Source organism: Coffea arabica, chromosome 1c, assembly GCF_036785885.1.
Source record: "Coffea arabica cultivar ET-39 chromosome 1c, Coffea Arabica ET-39 HiFi, whole genome shotgun sequence".
Lineage (NCBI taxonomy): Eukaryota > Viridiplantae > Streptophyta > Magnoliopsida > Gentianales > Rubiaceae > Coffea > Coffea arabica.
In genome coordinates this window covers 41,912,297-41,932,498 of record NC_092310.1, presented here as the reverse complement: position 1 = coordinate 41,932,498, position 20,202 = coordinate 41,912,297, and the positions used below count along the sequence as shown (strand labels likewise).

The 20,202-nt window shown below is 32.2% G+C and overlaps 1 pseudogene; it reads left to right on the top strand.

The window, feature by feature from the left end:
- The first annotated feature begins 8,017 nt into the window (after positions 1 to 8,017).
- On the top strand, positions 8,018 to 18,582 carry LOC113739698 (peroxidase 1-like; annotated as a pseudogene).
- The last annotated feature ends 1,620 nt before the right edge of the window (positions 18,583 to 20,202 follow it).

Below are 20,202 nucleotides of genomic sequence, written 5' to 3'. Positions count from 1 at the left end.
TCTTTATCTTCTAAGTTTGTTACAATTATTAGGAAATCGAACTTAGACTCAAGAGTAGACGAGCTCATACTTCCCAAAATTTTAGCGATATCCTATTTAGTCCCCCAATTACCAAAATGAACAAAAATCTTTGTAGACCTCGAATTCACAAAATCGATCAAATTAAGAGCATTGAAGATAGCATGTGCAAACCATGTGGTACTAGATAAGGTCAATAACAGAAATTAATTAGTAAACTAGCTACACACCAGTTCTCTCTTGACCAAGTCATGTGAATCAGCATTACCGGTTACCAGCAGCAAATGATATTGGCGTGGTTCCTCCCCACTACCTTTCTCTCCATTTCTTTATCTTTTTTTTTTAATTTATATTTATACAACTAAAATTTTTGACAATAATCTGTTTATGTCAATAATTTTATTTTACAAGTAAGCCAACGTACTTAAAAATCAAACTCATCTATAAATGTTTTGTCATTTGATTTGCACAATATCTAATAGTAAAATTTAATCAATTTAATCTCAATATTTGCATATAATTTAAACAACTGGAGAACTATCATATGGATGGTTTTGATTTTCAAAAACTAATATTAGAATTATATTTATTCAGGTGTAATGGAGAAACAATCCTCTCCAATAAATGAAGAAGTACCTAACTCACTTTTAATGGCCAACAATTATCTTTCTAAATAACAAATGTACCTCAATACGCAAAGAATATGTTCTGTCGTTCACCTGGAACAAAAAAATTAAAAACAGATATGCAAAAAAAAAAAAAAAGATTAGATAATAACAATATATTAGTACTCAAGTGTGGAGGGTTGAGGCACGGGTATCTCGCGCTTTTTTAAGGTGATTCAAGCCTCTGTGGAAGAATTAACTCCGGTGCAACAAGTTCTCTAGCTTGTCATCCCCAGGATACAACAGCCCAGCCACACTTGCTAACACTCTCTCTAGATTGCACAACTAGGAGAGTAAAGCTTTATAAACACTTTTTGTCTCTTGCCTTACTATGAGATAGAAACTAGTGAATTTGTACTAAAAAGACATAAGTTGTTGTAGTGGAACTTTTCTATCTCAACTATGCATATATATAGGTGAAGAAAAGTTAGACAAAAAAAACAAAAAAAACTTATGTTACTAATAAGACACCAAATAAATTCTGAAATTATTGGCCATTCAAAACACATTCAAAGTTATAGGTTACAAAAAAAAAAACTTATTGTAATTAAAAAATCATAATTTCACATAATGATTCTTTGGACAATACTCATTCAAATCCAAATTTGAATTGAAAGTTACAAAGCTTCAATGTAATTGAAAGGCCATAACTTCATACAATAAACATTTAGTAAAACCATTCAAACACCTATAAATTTTAGAAAATTTATTTCCCTTGTAACATGCACATTTAATTGATAATTTATTATTTTATTAAAATACTACAACAATCCCCCACTTATTTTTAAAAAAATAGTATAAAATTTAAATGGCAAGAAAGGACTATCATACTTAACATAGGTGGCAATGCCTTGAACCTATATTTAGTGTTGCAGTAATTTCTAATACCAGAGCTAGTAGTGAACTACAGTCTTGAACTATGGCTGCTTATGGGATATTAGATATTACCTTACACATATAATAGTCCAGGTGTTCTCATGAGCTCTTAAAGCTGGCACTTTTCGGCTCTGTGCTCAATCCCAGTTTCATGAGTGGTTTAGAGAATAAGTCCCAATTCTCTTCAGGGCGGCCGTACCCATAACACTCATATAGGTGAAATCCATCAAGAGTGCTCCTGTAATTCAAACACTCCACTCATAAGAGCTATAGATTTCATTAAGAGTAAAGAAACTCAACTTTACTTACATTACAGGATATATGCACATACACCATGGAGATGGAATATTAATAAGGTTGTGCACATTTTTATTCAAACCACTATGTAATTCATTTTTCCCTTTGAAGCTAATTCTTGGGATCTCCAATCATTAGATTGGGTATCCTTACATATGATTTATGTAATTATGGACTTTAATTCCATCCCTCTCGAGGTATCCCAAACTTTTTCTCTAGCTAGAGGTTTTGTCAAGGGATCAGCTATATTATCCCTTGACCCTGTATAATTCACATTGATGGGACCATTTACAATATATGCTTGCACAATACTGTGCTTTCTTCTTATTGCTCTTGATTTTCCGTTGTAGTATCGATTATTTACCCTGCCAATGCCAATAGCTGCAGTGCTGCCACAATGTATTATAATTGGTGGCACTGGTTTTTGCCATAATGGAATCTCATGTGTAAGATCCCATAGCCAACTTGCTTCTTCACAAGCTGAAGCTAATGCAATTAATTCAGCTTCCATTGTAGATTTTGCTATAATTTGTTGCTTCTTTGATTTCCAAGATATAGCACCACCAGCTAAAGTAAAAATATATCCAGTAGTGGATAATGAATCTCCAGATAATGTATTCCAATCTGCATCACAAATTCCTTCAACAACAGCAGAGTAATTTGTATAAAATAAACCATAAGATTTAGTCTTAGCTAAATATTTCATCAGACGGTCAATTGCATGCCAATGAGTGATGTTTGGTTTGCTAGTAAATCTACTAAGTACTCCTGCGGCATATGCAATATCAGGTCGTGTACAATCGGCTGCATAGCGTAAACTTCCAATTATACTAGCATATTCTTTTTTATTACACACGTCATTTCCATTTTCAGTTGGAAATAAGTGAACACTAGGATCAAACGGTGTACTAACATATTTAGTATTACCATAATTATATTTCTTTAGTAATTTTTCAATATAATGTGTTTGATCTAAAGAAATACCATCATTTAATCTAGAAATTTTCATTCCAAGTATAATATTAGCTATACCCAAGTCTTTCATATCAAAATAGCTTTTTAGTAACATTTTTATTTTCTTAACTACACCTAAATTAGAACCAAATATCAATAAATCATCCACATATAAGCAAATAATCACATATAGATCATCAATATTTTTAAAGTATAAACATAATAATCTGGACCAAAATCTTTTTCTATTCTAACTCTTTTACTTCTTCTAGGTTCAATATCATTCATATGTTGGTTTTCCAAAGAAGAAGTTGATGCAAATGCATTATCTTTTTAGCAGTAGGATATGAATTGTCATAAAAATCATAAAATTCATCAGAAAGACAATTTAACAAGTAATTCTTGCAATGAAATTCATCGTCTTCCCATTTCTTGATTTTTCCTTCAAGAACTTTCTTGTCCTCATCACTCATCTCAATTGTTGAAATTTTTTTGGGATTTTTATTCGTTAGAATGTAAGCCACTTTCATCAAACTAAGATAGAAGAGAACTTTTCCCTTCCATCGTTTGAAGTGGACTTGATAAGTGACTAATTTACGTAATAATTGTATGACATTTTATATTATTTTTAGTCACTTTGGATATATTATTGGAAGAATATGAATCATTTTGGCTATAATTGGTGAAAAATGCTTTTAAGTGATTAAATGAGGTTTTTATTACTTTTTACTTGGATTTTGTGTATTTTGACAGTTTTGACACATTTTCGTATTTCGGCTATAACTTGAGCTACAGTGATCGGATTAAGATGATTCTTGAACCAATTTGAAGATAAGAGATAGATCTACAACTTTGGTGAAGACATCTAAATCCAGTTTGAAGGTTTTCCAGGTCAAAATGCCGAATTACAATAGCAAATTTCTACTGGTCGAAACTGGAACAGGGCAATGAGCAGGTAAGGGTATTTCAGTCATTTCTCAGCCTACACAGATCCAAATGAGGTGATTCTTGATGCATTGGAAAGCTAACTCAAAGGGCTACAAGTTTTATGTTTTGGTCAAGAGCTAAATCAGCTTTTATCATCAAGAAAAGTTCAGTTGAAATTGAGTCAAAATCGGAGCAGAGCTGGAAATTGAACCAGAAGTGACCAAATGGTCACTGTAGCAATCCGGCCGGAATTTGGCCGGATTTGTGGCCGGATTGTGGTCAGAGAGGTCTGCTTTTTACGCGGAAAACTCAATTTCACCTCCACCAACTCACATGGGATGCTAGACATGTGAGAAACATCTCCAGCTGTAAAAGGAAGGTGGAGGCCTCATTTCTTGACCATCTTTCATCATAAAATAGCCAAGATTGCAATAGAAGAAAAGAGAGGAGATAGGGAGTAGATAGAAGAGAAGAGGAGATAGCAGAAAAATAGAGAGGGAGCTACGGGAGAAGCTTGGAGTCTGCAGAAATGTAGCTCTTTCATCTCCCTAGTGTTAGTTTAACTTAGTATAGAGTAGTGTAGCTTTTCCATTCTTGTCTATTATCTAGATTAGGATGAAGATGGAGGATGAAGAAGGCAAGGAAGAAAGCTCATGTGACAAGGGTTGTATTCCTTTCAAACTCTTTATCTTTTGTACTTGATTCCAAGTTTAGCTAATATACAAGTTCTGGATTTTGTGTTTAATATGTGTCTTTAAAGTTTATACCTTGGGTTTGGTTGAACTTTCTATAATTGTGAGTGTTTATTCTTTGGTTATTTGACTGCTATGATTTAAGCAAGTTATTTAGCACTTTGGCTCTTGAAATCATGATTAATCTGGTACCATTGATTGTGATTATCTAAGGTGTTGTTTCTGCAATGAAAATTGAGATTTAACACTAGTTCAAGAAGTGCTAAACATAGGGAGTACACTCACGAAAGTAGAGGTGCACTTATGTGGTTTTTAGTGATTCATTTCATGTAATTTCATTGAAGAAATGAACTTGTAGCTAATTTCATAACCATGAAAATAGGTATGGATTAGTTATGAGTATAGTTGATTCACTACGAAAGTAGGTTTCACATGTTTAAGGAAATTACACCATAACTAGCCTAGATGTAGTATTCAATGATCCAAAAATAGCACTTGCATGAGTAGTTAGGGATGCCACAACCTAAGGAGCTTTTATTTGCTATTTTCTTGTATAATTTCAATAGGTTTTAATTTGCTATAATTCGTTGATAGTCTAAATAATAGAGAAGCTTTAGTAATACCGGTAATTGTTCACTCTTCCTCGTGGGATCGACCCGATATATACCCTAAACTACTAGTTGATCTGTATACTTGCAGTGAACGGGTGTAATTCGGTATTTTTTAGCTTGCACGTATGTAAAATACCCGTCAGGACTCCATTAAAACGGAATGGCTTGTTCAAATCACTTGACTCTTTGATATGAACTTGTGAGTTGGTTTCCATTTGATCTGAATCACCTTAAAATTGTTGTTCACCTGGAACAAAAAAATAAAAACAGATATGCAAAAAAAAAAGATTAGATAATAACAATATATTAGTACTCAAGTGTGGAGGGTTGAGGCACGGGTATCTCGCTCTCTTTAAGGTGATTCAAGTCTCTGCGGAAGAATTAACTCCGGTGCAACAGGTTCTCTAGCTTGTCACCCTCAGGATATAACAGCCCAGCCATACTTGCTAACACTCTCTAGATTGCACAACTAGGAGAGTAAAGCTCTATAAACACTTTTTGTCTCTTGCCTTACTATGAGATAGAAACTAGTGAATTTGTACTAAAAAAACATAAGTTGTTGTAGTGAAACTTTTCTATCTCAACTATGCATATATATAGGTGAAGAAAAGTTAGACAAAAAAAACAAAAAAAAACTTATGTTACTAATAAGACACCAAATAAATTCTGAAATTATTGGCCATTCAAAACACATTCAAAGTTATAGGTTACAAAAAAAAAAACTTATTGTAATTAAAAAATCATAATTTCACATAATGATTCTTTGGACAATACTCATTCAAATCCAAATTTGAATTGTAAGTTACAAAGCTTCAATGTAATTGAAAGGCCATAACTTCATACAATAAACATTTAGTAAAACCATTCAAACACCTATAAATTTTAGAAAATTTATTTCCCTTGTAACATGCACATTTAATTGAGAATTTATTATTTTATTAAAATACTACAACATGTTCGCGCTAAAAATGGTACTACAAAATATTTATCATCCCCTCCACCACCACTCTCAATGTCTCTCTTCCCTCCATAGATCCCTTAAGTAAAGTTTATTCTTCTGGTTTATTCCCTTTCTTCTTCTTCTTCCTCTCCATCTCTTTTCTCACCTAAACCCCACCAATATCGGCTATCTTGCCCTACTATCTGCCAACCGGCCCAGCCTAGCTTAGCTCTCTATAGTCTCAAATCAAACTCATAATACACAAAACAAGTTTTTTTTGCAAGCTTTGATACATCACAAAAGACAGTGTTACGTATCTGAATGTAGAAAAGGGGAAACAAAAAAGGAAGAAAAGAACTGCTTGTGGCTTTATGCTTGCCTTGATAATTCTTAGATGGTTGGATGATTGTCTGGCCTGTTTGAAGCAACCTTCAGATCAAATATGTTTCAATTTATATTTGTGTGTATACATGTATCATTAACTGTGTCTTAGTTATTTAGGTATACTTTGAATATATAGGATAACATAATAAAAAGTGGAACAAAAAATTCAATCCTACATGATGGCATCAGAGCAATGTGAAAGAAATAAGCGATTCTCTTCAAGAAAAGAGAGAAGAAGATAGAGAATTTTCCAATTCACTGGTTGATAGGCTTGAAAAATCTAAAAGCGTCTTTCTAAATGAATATGTTTATATCAAAACTTGAACAGAGGAACCACAAAATCATGCCAAAGTAGCTCAAAAAGTGCTATTTGAAATCCAAGTTTAGGAATTCCCAAACATTTCTTCTTGTTTTTGGTTTATTAAGAAGTATATTGTTCAAAGGGGGAAAAAGATAATTTCTTCGTAGTTGCTTAGTTATTTGTACTAAGTAGTGCTCAATCTTGCTTTACATACTGATTGAGAAGCATTGGACCACCAAGAAGCTAAAGTATCATTAATTAATCTATGGAGAGATCAACCAAGAAAAATTATTGGTTCCACAAGTAAAACGGGAATTAATCTAATAGAGGACGATAACAATGTGGCTTATATACTATATTATTAGATTAAGTATATTCCTTTACTTTCCAGCTACAGTTTGGAAAGTCAATGTGAGAAATGCAACATATCTTACTATCACAAAATTAAACACTTTTCGTTTTCCTAATGAAAATTATGCAATAGAAAAACTATGTGATGTTTTGAAAGCCTCAAAGTTACCCAATACAAAAAATCTGAATACTTGATGAAAAGAAATCACCAGAATGTATAGGCTTCCTACATATATTGCAAGATAGCAATATATCTAATGGATATTGAAATTATTGCTATAAATTTTATATTAAGGTTAAAGAGAAACCCTCCTATAAAAGTAAATAATATTCTAAAAGTATCTCCGTAATCTTCGAAAACATTTTCAATTTTGACGTACTAGCGAATAACCGGAATCATGCAAAAATAAGCTCAGAAGGAAGTCTAACAGATTAGTTCGAGTTTTCAATCTTCAAGCACGGTTTCTTTTTTTCCCCCTATTTGCAAGAAAAAACTACAATTTTTTCTTGGATTTTTTTCCAAGTACAAGAGATTCCAAGTGGAAATTAAAGCTTGTTACTATCTAAATGTACTAGGAAAGAACAATCATCTGTCATCCTTTATTCAATCTATCTTCATTGGCTGACAGGAGGAAAAATTATCCATTAATCATCTTGAATAGAAAGACAATCAATTCGTACTTATAAAGGCCATCAGCTTAAACAAGAAATTTACTCATCCAAGATAATCCGATCGAACAAGCACACTTAAGTACATACACTAATTGTATTAATTAATTTGACACCCTCCACAAAGAAAATTAATAACATTAACCCACTTCCTAACTATTTCTAGTTCCACCATTTTTAATTCAAATTGTTATGTGTGTTTATCTAAACATCCCAACTGCAGATGCTGTAATGGCAAATAAAGAATTTAACAACATTCACGTTACGACTTTCAAACCTAATCATAGTTAATCCCCAGCAATTAGTTTAATCCGAAGAGATAAAAGAAGTAGATGACGGTATTCACGTTTTCTCACGATTCATTGGAAGCATTATTTTATTTCGCTAGGAGTTATTTGAATTTAAGGAAACAAAAAAGAATTTAAATATAGAGTTTATGAAGAAGAAACGACAATATAATAAAAAGTGAGACAAAGAATGGAACATGGAGTGAGAAAGAAGATCTTCAGTATTTTGATGACATGGACGCTGCAAAGGATCTTTTGTCCCACTTTTTATTATATTGTTATTTCTCTTTCATAAATATCATATTTTAATTCTTTTTTATTTTTTAAAATCCAACAACCATTAATTGAGTAAAAAATAAATATAACATCTCAAAAAAGCAATATATAATAGAGAATTTAAAAAAAGAGCAGAAAATTCATAAAAAATCTCATTTTTTATGTATTTTGATTTTTTGAATTTGTTAAATTTTGTGTATTACTTAGCTAATAGTTGTTGAATTTTAAGGAAATAAAAAAAATTAAAATATGATATTTATAAAGAAGTAATAATAATATTACAAAAAGTGGGATAGAGTGTGGCACATGAAGTAGAACAGAAGATCTATTACGCATTCCAATATTAGTTCATAATGCATGGAAATCGACAAACTCATAATTCAATCTCCTATTTCGTTTCCATTCTTTACAACGTTATTAGTCTAACTGATACGTATAATACTGGTTTGGAAAAACAAGGCCCCCCGATAAGTTGGAGGAATCTTGGATTAATATTCGAAACACGCAAAACAAAACATGGTCTCACATGAAATTAAAGAAATGAGGAGATATGATTTGGTCGGAGGTGCAACTGCTAATGGTAATTAAAGAGAAAAATTGAGCCAATTAGAGAAAGGGAATACGCGTACGGATTTAATTATGTATAACTAAAAGAGCAATCAAAGCAATTTTCAAACTTGTGATAAGATTACAGTAATCACACACAATGATGGAATTAATGCCAATAGATTAAAAATAAGCATTTCAACAATTTTAAAATCTAAAACCTATACTTGGTGGGATGAACACTATCACATACTTATGCCATGTTTGATAACCAAATTCACCATTTAAATTTAATGGATTCAAATCTTAATATGTTCAGATATATTTAATAACCAAAAATTGAACATCTGAATTAATTAAGTGGTATTGAATTTTTTAGACAAAACTTGTTTTCAAAAATAAGTGATAAGCTATTCACTTATTACTAGATATAATATACACTTAAATGTATTTGATTTAATACTTAACAATTCAATAATATAATAGATTCAAATTTCAGATTTTAGATTTTAGATTTTACTTTTTAGTTTTATCAAATGCACCCTTAGACGGTTATTTGTATTTTAGGGCAATTTTCAAAATTTTACTGAATAGAATAGTAGACTACTTTGACTAATTTAATTTAGAGATAATTTCAAAAACCTCCCTTGAGGTTTTTTCTAATCACACCTAACACCCCTCAAGTTTCTAAAATGACACTTAACACCCTTAGAATGACAACTTTTGCAACATGTCAGCCCTTTTATGTAAAAATAATTTAAAAATACATTTAGTAGAGGGACTATAGTATTCTTCCAATTTTGCCCTTTTGTAAGTTGATTTTTGAATTTTAAAAGATGAAACTAAAAACAAATAGGACTGCAATATTTACATAGAAATTAAGGGGGTGTAAGTATAATAACTGTTGAATTGTATAAGTTTTGTTGATTCATATGACCGTTATAAGATCTGTGCCAAAGTTTTGGATAGAAAGGAAATAAAATTTTTTGAATACTATTTATTAACCAATTTTTCAAAAATTTTGTTTTTGATAATTGAACACCATTATAAGTATATTTAATATTCATTTTTTCATGATTTCAACAGCATCCTAGTCTTTTTCTTCACCAAATGAATGATTTTAACCTAATTTTCCCTCAGCTCTTACTGATTAAATTAGATAACAAGATAAAATCGTAGTTAAAAAAAGATAGATTTTCTATGTTTAGATTGTCTAAATACCTTAAAACCTATCTTCATTTGCATATGCAAAAAAAAAAAAAACCCCAAAATGTGCCCAAAATTTATGGCGTTTTTGTTACTTTATTTTTACATAATTGAACATAAATGTTTTTCCTTTTTCTTGCCTTTTCCTGCATAAGAAATATAAAAAGGGCAAAAAAAGAATCAATTTGTTTTTATTTTCATCTTTTAGTTTTCAAAAATCAACTTGCAAAAGGGCAATTGTGGAAGAATATTATAGTCTCTCTCCTAAATACATTTTTAATACTATTTTTTACCTAAAGGGGTTGATATGTTACAAAAGTTGTCATTTTATGGGTGCTAAGTGTAATTCTAGAAACTTTAGGGGTGCTGGGTGTGATTAGAAAAAACCTCAAGAGAGGTTTATGAAATTATCCCTTTAATTTAGGTGGAAAAAGATTAAGGGAAGTCCCAAACTAAACGCATGTGACTTATGATAGATACAAATTAAAAGATGATTCACTTCTTAGTATTTAAGATTTTCCATATTTAAATATGGATAAATTATGTATAATCCCCCTGTTAGTTCATTTATTGCCACATGATTCTTTTAACATTTCAAAATGTGCACTTCACCCCCCATAGTTTTATGTAAAGTAGAAACTTGACGAAAAATAACCTATATTGTGAGAACCCTGAAAAATATATATAAGCCAGTGCATAGTTCAATTTCATTTCTTTTATTCCTTAATAATTTCTAGCATTATTTTTACTTTTTTTTTTTTTATGTAAGCGGGAGGACTCGAACCCGAGACCTCTTGCTTACACTCCCTCCCCCCGTACAACCCAACCCAACCCTCCCCCCTAGCATTATTTTTACTTTTTTGCAATTAAGTACGTAAAAACAAGTTTATGTGAAAAATAATAAAATTTTCCTAAGTTATGAAATTTCTTGGTTTTGCTAGACTAAATTAATATCTTTAGAGTTAGATTAATTGTCCGCCTTAACATAAAACGTTGGAATTCTTAGTTGCCATTATGCTAAATTAATGACACTTGAGTCGATAACCTTACTATCTTAAAACAAATTATTTAAAATCCAATGATTAATTCCAATTAGTTGCTAACGTTAAATGTTAATAGGAATTTCCGCGTTAAGATGAAAACCAATGAATTTTAGATAAACATGATACTAATATACTAAACATACTTAAGGCGTGAAAATTTCGATAATTATAGTCTTATCCTTCTTTGTTTTCACAATAAGTGCGTAAAAATAATTTTTATGTGCAAACTGACACACTTGTATTAAATTATTATTTCACTTGACTTTATTATACTAAATTGATAAATTTCGAGTTAGACTAACTCTATTTCTTGAGAATAAATAATTGGAAATTATGATAACTAATTTAATCGCTAAATAATGTTAGGAATTACTAGGAACCTTAATATTAAAGTGTAATCGATAAATTTTCGATAAAAATGGTTTAAGTATACTAGTGTATAATTAGGCGTTCAAATCACACTTGGGGATAATTTTTGAAATTAAGTTAGAATTGAGGATTTAAGTAGAGGTTAGGAAGAAAAGTGAAAAGACTAAAATGCCCATACAACCACAACATTTCCATGCAAAACCAAACAATCCCTCTGACAGCATTACAAGCACCGCACATCCGACCAATAGAAATTTTAACCATCTCAACACGCAATCTCCTACTCAAAACAGCGGCACCATCCCTCTTCCTCTTCATTTCATATCCCAAACCACACTCCACCATTCTACTTAGCTCCGGACCAAGAACAAAGAGGGAGAGAGAGACTTACCTTGTGAGCAGCAAAGTGGAACCGTGAGAGCTGCAATCCGCGAGCTGCAAAATTTTCTGCTTCGGGCCGCAAGCTGAGGGAGAAAACCGTGAGCAAGTCCCACCATTCTGCACTTCCAGTTCTGCACCCTTCACATCCAACCAACCGAAATCAACCCCACCACAACACCACTCCAGCCGCAACTCAGGAACCAGGACCAACAAACCTGCGCGTGAAGCCGAGAGGAAGGAAAGAAAAATTTCTAGATTTTTGCGTGTGAGCTAAGTTGTTTCTGAGGTAATTTCTGTGCCAAGTTAAGCTAATTAATGGTAGATGATAGTGATTAGTAGCATGCATGTTGAATTTATGTACTGGATGATGACTTAGAGAAGAAAAAAAAATTCTGTTGTGCGCACCTTTGGGATTTCCGAGAGTTGATTATGAAATGTTGATCTTAAGTTAATAATTTTCTAAAATCTGCGCTTGCATGGTTGATTAAATAACTAATCACTAACCAATTAAATTGTTTAAAACTTTGCATGCTGAGTTAAAACCATCGGATGATGATTTTGGAAAAGAAGATTCTGATTATAAGAAAGAAAACTTTTTGCCGAGTGTTAATTGGATAATGCAGCCTTAATCTGGTCTAATTGGTGTAAGCCGAGCTTATTGTGGTGATTAGATAGTTCATAACAAGTTAATTAGGCTCTGCATGTAGTTAATTAATTAGTTTAAACCAGAAAAATAAAATCAAAATGTAACCTGCCACATGCATGTTCATCCGAGCCAAGCTGGAATAATTTTTAGAAAATGTTGATGTTGATGGCTGTTATTCGAACTTGATTCGGTACTGGAAATGTTAAGCCGTTAACTAAGTGTTTACAGGTCAAATTTGAGTAAGTAATACTATGTTTTAACCAAGAAAATAAAATGAAAACAGAAAGTTTCTTCATACATGTTCATCCGTGACTAGCTGGACAGATTTCTGGATTTTTGGGATGTTTGAAGCTGTTATTCGAATTCGATTTTGAACCAGAAATGTTAATTAGCTAGCCAAAGGTTCACATGACGAATTTGAGAATCTAAAACCATGTTTTAGCCAAGGAAAAGTTGGATTTATAAAACCCTAAGTGCTGGAAAAGTATTGATAGCCGAGGGGTATGAACCAGAATTTTCAGTTTGTCTTTGGAAATTTTAATTGGTTTCTGGAAATTTATTTTATTTTTCCCTTGGAATATAATGGTTTAGTAAAACATAAGAGATGTAAATTTTAAGTTGTTTAGCAATGAAATATTTGATATATTGAAAGATTGAACCAAAAATGTTGGTATATAAAGGCTAGAATTTCTTTTGTGATAGCCGAAGGTTGAGTTGGAATCTCAGCTTGGTTTTGAAATTTTTCTTTGAAGCATAATGGTTGGAAATGCCTAGAATATGTAGTTTTAAAGTTCTATAAGATATGTTGATGTGAAACATTTGAATTGTGGTTTGAATTGATCAAAAATGTTGAAGTGTAGACCTAGAAAATTCTCAAGCAAGTTGATAGAGATAGTAAAGGTTTCCAGATTTCTTGTGGCGAATTTTAGTTCTAAAAATGTTGTTTTGGGCTGAAAATTTCGTATTATTGCACAATACACTCTGTAACTTAACAACCATCCTCTGCATGTCAAGCTAGTGTTAACAAAGGAGTTTTTCACAAGTGAAAAATGAGTTTTCAGATTTTCGGATTTTACTGACCAGTCTTAGTAAAATGCTTATATCTTGGTGTAGGAAAAATCCGTTTAAGGTGCCGTCAGTGGCATTTGAAACTAGAATCATGGGCCTTTGTTCTGTAGAAATTTCATATTTTTCCTCTATGTGTACTGCTGTCCGTGACTCCTCAAAGTAGGCTGTCCTGCTTGAATGTCCTATTTCTTCATGAAACTGAATTTTGACCTGGATCGAACATTTAGCTTATTTGTGATTTGAATTCCTGATTGAATTGTGGTTGGAAGTGATTGATGGTTGTCAAGGGCTAATGATTGATGAAGCCCTTGGCCATTTGAATGATTTTATAAGTATTAATGGGTGATAAAATTTAATTGCTGGAATTTCTTGGAGGCCTTACCTTCATTTTGATTTAGTCAAGATGTGACATGAGCTTGCCAAAACCAAGTGCTAATGATTGACGAAGCCTTGGTCATTCGTTTTATTCTTGATCAGAATTGAATCTGTTGAAACCTAGGGCTAATGATTGACGAAGCCCTAGTGAGATTTCTATTTGAAATGTGAGTTGGTTATATTGACAAATCTGAAATATTATGTGCTTGTAAATCGGAATCGTAAGGAATCCATTTTGGTCCTGTGAACTTGAGAAGTTTTTTTTTTAAGCAAGCTATTAAATATATCTTTACTCTAGTATGGTACGATAAAACTTAGCACTGTATGTTAAAGTTAGAAATGTCGTGTAGGGATTTTCTAAAACCTTGCCAACTTGATATTTCTCCTTTAAGCGTAAACTAGCCTTATTACTTTTAGAAAATGATTTCACTAGTTTTAAAACCCTAAGTCTTGATCTATTTCCTTTTCTTTCCTTAAAACTGTCCCTGGCTAATTGTCTAGAGGAAAATTTCCAAAATACAAGATTTTAGTGACTTTAACTAAAAATAGCAGAAAACTTCCTCGGCAAGAAAACTTATTCTAAATAAAATAGTACTAGCCGCACTCGTATAGAGAAAAATATTTTTAAGGAAAGCCATATAAAACATTTCCTACTTTTACTAAATTTCAATCCTAAGTGGATGGTCGAATTGTTTCAAGAAAATAATACTAGTTACCCTTTTCTAAGGAAAAGTATCTCAAGGAAAACTATAAGAAACATTTTTACTACTTTTGTCAAGTTTCAACCTAAGTAGATTTTTGAAATTACTTGAGAAAGTAAACTAGTAATATATCAGATAATTCCCTATACGAATAAGTTTAAAAATTGAATAGAGAACTTATAGTTTCAAATTTTGGTTTTTAGGATATTGCGAGGACGCGGAATTCGATTCCCAACTTGATATCTGAACTTCACTCTTGGTGAGTGTCCCTGCTTGTTCTATTCCTACTTGATTAAAGTGCTTTCTTGACTTGAAATGTGATACTTGCAAAACTAGTTTTTGATACATCGAAGTGAGCAGTGTGTACTTTATCGCACTAGCCGTTCGAGTGTTGACTTGCGTGAATCATTTTCTCGTGAATCCATGAATCTAAATGTAGTTGCGTCGTTGGGTGAATCCCTCGACTTCTGAATCCAACTACCATAACGTCGTTGGGTGAATCCCTCGACTAATTTTCTAAAGGTATATATCGAGTATACTGCTTCCTTAGTCGGTGTTCGGGCCCGGGACAGGGGTACGTACGGTGACGGGTTAGGATTAAAATGAGTGGATCTACATGGATTATAAGTAGTGAGAGTTGACGGAGGGTCAACTACGATGAATGGTGACCAAGCGAGGAAAATGGCTCCTGAGAGCCCATGTATCCTACCTTGTGCTGTTATACGCTTTCCTAACTGTTCAATTTGGTTAAGTTATTACTCGCTGTTTGATTTACGTGACTGCATGTTTTGGGGCACCACTGAGCTTTAGCTCACCCCACGTTTATTTGTTTTCCTTGACAGGTTCTGGAAATTGAAAACTTTGAAACTTATCCATGTTTCGTTTTGGGATGTATTTGTATACTATGACTATTTGTGTGGGCTGTAGTGTGTTAAATTTGGATAATGTACTTTTTATTTTGGATTGCCACTTGAAGTTGGAAAATGTGTAAAACTTAATTTGGATGTTTGGCTTGATTGTTGTATTTTGTTGTATGAATTTTTTTTTTCTTAGTTGGGACGGTACGATTCTATTCCGCAGTTCGCAACGCGTGAAATGTTTAGGAGCCGTCGTTTGGCTATTTTAAATCACTGCTATCTCTGAAGTTAATGTGGTTTTAGTGACGGTCTTCTTCGGAGGAATTGTTTTGTAATAGATTAGGTTATTCTTCGAAAGGTTTTGGGTTAGAATGCTTGCGTGAGTCCTGGCGAGAGTTGGGCAGACGGCCCGCCAACCCTTTGGTTCGCCTTAGGGGGAAGTGGGGTCGCCACATATATAACATCGTTAGTTAAAATATTAATAGTGGCCTTATTTAAATGCTAAATCAATCAGTGATTTAATCATCTTGTATAAAACCATCGGGAGATTACTTGCGTAAATGCAAAAATCATAGGGAAAGAAGTGGATATTTAAACAAACCATACAGTGGTTACATGGTTATTAAGATTTTATCATACTTGCTCTTAAAGCCTATTTGGTATAAATGCCGGAATTGATCGTGCATTCCATCTATTTTTCACTTTACATAAAATTATAGGAGGGCTATGTTGCTATTTTAAAATTTTAGAGAGGTCATCTGGTATTATATAAAATCACAAGGGGATAATAAGTAATTTACTCTTTAAATATATCTCTTAGCTATATCATATTTTTTTAGGTCGCTTTTTATTTGTAGATTCAAAAATTAATTACAGGGCTTGCGAAATAAAAAGCAAAAACAAATCTTAGCACGGATCTTATACTTCCAAGCCAGGAGGGAGGATTTGCCGTTGATTAACTGGAAATTAGATAACACGCATATGGAATTAAACACTCAAATTAATTCCAGCTCTATTGCTTTGAAAATTTGTACGTCTTAGTTGGATTTGAATCCAAAAAGACCCCATTAACGAGCATGAAATGCTGATTTTCTTGTCTCCTTGTGAGATTGCAGCTTTTTTAACTAGATATATATCTAATTAGCAAGTCAACGATCCCGCAATTTCAACCAGGCCGCCATCTGATAGAGAATTTCATCATTTCAGGCAGCTCAGAACTAGGATGGTTTTCAAGAAATCTTGGTCCTGGTACAACATAGTTTAGTTTTAACTAATCCTCGTATGCTTTTTCTGGCTTATTAGCCAATAAATCATGATTTGCATAGTTTGAATTAGGTAGGAAAATTGAGAGTGGTGTCATATACATGGAATTCCACTATATTGTTATTCTGATCTGGGGTCTATTATATATCCCGCACAGGATCTCAAATGAAAAATGAAGCCATTATAGATCTCTATAAAAGACAATATAGTTGCTATTCCCCACAGCACTTTGATTTGTCACTAAAACTGAAGTCTAAAAATTGAAGTTTGAAATCTGAATCCGTTAAGTTATTGAATTGTTAAGTATTAAATGTAATACATTTGAGTACGTATCACATTCAGTGATAAGTGAATAGTTTATCACTTAATTTTGGGAGAAAATTTTGTCTAGGAAATGTAGTACAACTTAATTAGTTCAGATGTTCAATTTTTGGTTATCAAATGGTCTGAATATATTAAGATCTGAATCTATTAAGTTTAAGTGCTGAATTAGGTTCTTTAATAATACAAACAAATATCACTAGCAGGTAAATAACGTCTTTCTAAGTATTAGTCTCATGTTTAGAGTATAGATCATAGTTTCTTTTTATTCAAACAATTGATCAATACAGTTTCAAGAGAAATAAACAGGAAGAAAATTTGCATGTGCCTGTCCATTATAGAATATTTTTGTCCCCTTTTTCAGGGATGCGATGGTTCAATATTACTAGATTCCACAAAAAATAATACTGCAGAGAAGGATACAATCCCAAATCTATCTCTTGTCGGTTTGGAGGTTATTGACATGAAAACAGAGCGCCAGGGATGCTGTCCAAAACAGAGCTAGAAAAACAATGTCAAACGAATTGTATCTTGTGCAGACATTTTGGCTTTGGCAGCCAGGGATGCTGTTTCTTTTTTGGCAGCTAGACATGCTGTTTCTTTTAGAGTAAGGCCAAATATTGCTAGAACCTTGTTTGTCTTCCCTTTTTCCTTTTTTGTTTTTTAAACATATCCGATACTAGCTAGTACATGAGTGTATAAAATAGGACAAACTCGAAGAACGGATCCAGGGCCTCTATACTTGATGTAATTCTTATTCTTACAGCATTTGATATAAACTTATATAATTTTGGTATAATTCTTACAACATTACATTATATTAACTGGGCTGAATTGGATATATTTCCTAAAAGATAAAAAATGTGGCTTAGGTAATTGTACTAACCTACTATGTTGGGTCAATTGCAGTTCAAAAAGTCATTGTGGGAAGCGCCAACTGGGAGAAAAGATGGCAATGTTTCCAGAGATACCGAAGCTCTTGCAAACCTTCCTTCTCCTTTCTCTGTTTTCTCTACCCTCCGGCAAAGTTTTGCTAATAAAGGACTTAATGTTCGTGACCTTGTAGTATTATCAGGTACCAGAAATCTCTAACGCACCTTGCCAGTCAGTGTATGAAGATTATCATTAATCAATTATCACGAATGTAATGTTAAAATCCATCATTTTGTAGGTGGACACACAATTGGGATCGGGCTCTGCAATCTATTCAGCAACAGGCTGTGCAACTTTATAGGGAGAGGAGATCAGGACCCTTCGTCGAACTCAACATATGCTGTATTCTTGAAAGCTAAATGCTCCCGGAAGCGCTCAAGATTTTGTTCCCCATTACTTTGCTAGCCTGAAGCAGAACATGGGAATGTTTCAGTCTGATGCTGCGCTCCTAAGCCTAGCAAGAGTATTTATGAATAGTCTTGGCAATCCATTTATATTCAGAATAGAGTTTGCTCGCTCCATGGAAAACACGGGAGCCATTGGAGTACTCACAGGAGAATTTGAAGAATTGCAGAGTCGTTAATTCCTGATCTCGATGCCTTGTCATGCATGTGCATGTGTGTAGCAGCCATTTCTCCAGTTAATTTCTACACATTTCTCCAAGCTTTTTCTGCTTTTCTTTGACAATTTTAAAAATTAAACAGAGAGGAAAAGGAAAAAAATTCCAAAAAGGGTATTGTAATTCTATGCACAAGTCATGAATTGTATCTTCATAATGAATCTTGTTATCATGTTTGAACAAAAGCAAACACTATTTTGTTAAGTTACTACTTGTGCTGCTGTACAACTTTTATAGGTGTATCAAATTGTGTCCTTTAGTGTGCATGATAGTAATACTTTTTTAGGCATATTAAACTTTTTTACACGGTCAATGTATACACTGGCACGATTGGATAAATACCACATCATCAAAATTTAAATTTGAATATCAAATTTTGTATATATGACATACATCTAGACTTGCAAATATATATACCATTAGTGCATGAAAGATTCACCCTATACACACACATATATAAGTATATATACATATACATATTGCATACATATATATGTATATATAAGTATACATACAAACATGTATATATATATATATGTATGTATGCATATACGTAGGAATTTATGTATGTATGTATATATGTGTCTGTGCGCATATGGATGCATCATGTTACGAAAGGGTATGCCTAAAGTAACATGTTGTCCTAAATCTTTTGTTAAAACAAACGGAAGGCAAATGAAATTATTTTCTTAATAAATAATGCAAACATTTGACAATTTTTGTTGAATATCCAACTTAGATCCTTGAGCGGCATGCATAACAATTGAAGTTTTCTCAAAATATTTAGAAAGAACTAATCCCTCTCTAATGCAGTTTGAATCAGCACCAGAATCTAAAAGTGCAACAGTTGAGAGAACAAGTTCTTTATTGAAAACCAATTTTACATTAATATAATATTTTTGTATTGTAATTAAAGCATTAATTTGAAGAAATTTTCTGGTTTCTTGTACATTTGAAGCACTAGCATTTTCTTCTACTTTTTGTTTTTCTTTAGAATTAATTTTTTGAATTTCTTATAGCAAGTTTAATTATTCTATATTATTTAATCTCTATTTATCTATTTTTGTTTCTTCTTTCAATTCATTAATGTCCTATCTTAACATTAGTATTATTAAAGGTTTAAAAACATTTTCTTGTTGAATATGATTTAAAGCATCTTTAATTGTAAAGGGCAAATTTCTTTGTCTAATTCTTGTTTTATTTTTTGATCACATATGTCTTAGAGGTATTTTTCTTATTCTCATTTTGTGCCATATTAAAATATTTTTATAAGTATATTCATTTTTGTGATTCATCTGATATTTGATCTATTAACTCTAAATTAAGATGTTGATTTTTAGATATTGTAAAAATTTCATATCCCTTATTTAATCCATTTGCTTGTATTATTACTTTGTAATATTCGAATCTAGTGTACAATTACTACATGATGCATGATTTGATTCTTCTTCTTCTGAACTAGATTATTCAAAAATTTTTTTTATAATTTTCATACTGTTGGGATTCAAAGCACTCATTTGTTCTACTAATTGGTGTAATAATTTTTTTTTATTTCTTCACTAATTTCTAGGGTTTCTATCTTTTCTAATAATTCATTTATTCTATTATTCCTATTTGAGGGACAAC